This window comes from Salvelinus alpinus, chromosome 27 (assembly GCF_045679555.1).
Source record: "Salvelinus alpinus chromosome 27, SLU_Salpinus.1, whole genome shotgun sequence".
Classification (NCBI taxonomy): domain Eukaryota; kingdom Metazoa; phylum Chordata; class Actinopteri; order Salmoniformes; family Salmonidae; genus Salvelinus; species Salvelinus alpinus.
Window position 1 is genome coordinate 16,756,598 of NC_092112.1, and position 1,836 is coordinate 16,758,433.

Below are 1,836 nucleotides of genomic sequence, written 5' to 3' on the forward strand. Positions count from 1 at the left end.
TAGGGTTAGTAACCAGGGCAGTGAGGAGGCAGGGTTAGGGTTAGTAACCAGGGCAGTGAGGAGGCAGGGTTAGGGTTAGTAACCAGGGCAGTGAGGAGGCAGGGTTAGTAACCAGGGCAGTGAGGAGGCAGGGTTAGGGTAACCAGGGCATTGAGGAGGCAGTAACCAGGGCATTGAGGAGGCAGGGTTAGGGTTAGTAACCAGGGCAGTGAGGAGGCAGGGTTAGGGTTAGTAATCAGGGCAGTGAGGACGCAGGGTTAGGGTTAGTAATCAGGGCAGTGAGGAGGCAGGGTTAGGGTTAGTAACCAGGGCAGTGAGGAGGCAGGGTTAGGGTTAGTAACCAGGGCAGTGAGGAGGCAGGGTTAGGGTTAGTAATCAGGGCAGTGAGGACGCAGGGTTAGGATTAGTAACCAGGGCAGTGAGGAGGCAGGGTTAGGGTTAGTAACCAAGGGCAGTGAGGAGGCAGGGTTAGGGTTAGTAACCAAGGGCAGTGAGGAGGCAGGGTTAGGGTTAGTAACCAGGGCAGTGAGGAGGCAGGGTTAGGGTTAGTAACCAGGGCAGTGAGGACACAGGGTTAGGGTTAGTAACCAGGGCAGTGAGGACACAGGGTTAGGGTTAGTAACCAGGGCAGTGAGGAGGCAGGGTTAGGGTTAGTAACCAGGGCAGTGAGGAGGCAGGGTTAGGGTTAGTAACCAGGGCAGTGAGGAGGCAGGGTTAGGGTTAGTAACCAAGGGCAGTGAGGAGGCAGGGTTAGGGTTAGTAATCAGGGCAGTGAGGACGCAGGGTTAGGGTTAGTAACCAGGGCAGTGAGGAGGCAGGGTTAGGGTTAGTAACCAGGGCAGTGAGGAGGCAGGGTTAGTAACCAGGGCAGTGAGGAGGCAGGGTTAGGGTTAGTAACCAGGGCAGTGAGGAGGCAGGGTTAGGGTTAGTAACCAGGGCAGTGAGGAGGCAGGGTTAGTAACCAGGGCAGTGAGGAGGCAGGGTTAGGGTTAGTAACCAGGGCAGTGAGGAGGCAGGGTTAGGGTTAGTAATCAGGGCAGTGAGGAGGCAGGGTTAGGGTTAGTAACCAGGGCAGTGAGGAGGCAGGGTTAGGGTTAGTAACCAGGGCAGTGAGGAGGCAGGGTTAGGGTTAGTAACCAGGGCAGTGAGGAGGCAGGGTTAGTAACCAGGGCAGTGAGGAGGCAGGGTTAGTAACCAGGGCAGTGAGGAGGCAGGGTTAGTAACCAGGGCAGTGAGGAGGCAGGGTTAGTAACCAGGGCAGTGAGGAGGCAGGGTTAGGGTAGTAACCAGGGCAGTGAGGACGCAGGGTTAGGGTTAGTAACCAGGGCAGTGAGGACGCAGGGTTAGGGTTAGTAACCAGGGCAGTGAGGACGCAGGGTTAGTAACCAGGGCAGTGAGGACGCAGGGTTAGGGTTAGTAACCAGGGCAGTGAGGACGCAGGGTTAGGGTTAGTAACCAGGGCAGTGAGGACGCAGGGTTAGGGTTAGTAACCAGGGCAGTGAGGACGCAGGGTTAGGGTTAGTAACCAGGGCAGTGAGGACGCAGGGTTAGGGTTAGTAACCAGGGCAGTGAGGACGCAGGGTTAGTAACCAGGGCAGTGAGGAGGCAGGGTTAGTAACCAGGGCAGTGAGGAGGCAGGGTTAGGGTTAGTAACCAGGGCAGTGAGGAGGCAGGGTTAGGGTTAGTATCCAGGGCAGTGAGGAGGCAGGGTTAGGGTTAGTAACCAGGGCAGTGAGGAGGCAGGGTTAGGGTTAGTAACCAGGGCAGTGAGGAGGCAGGGTTAGGGTTAGTAACCAGGGCAGTGAGGAGGCAGGGTTAGGGTTAGTAACCAGGGCA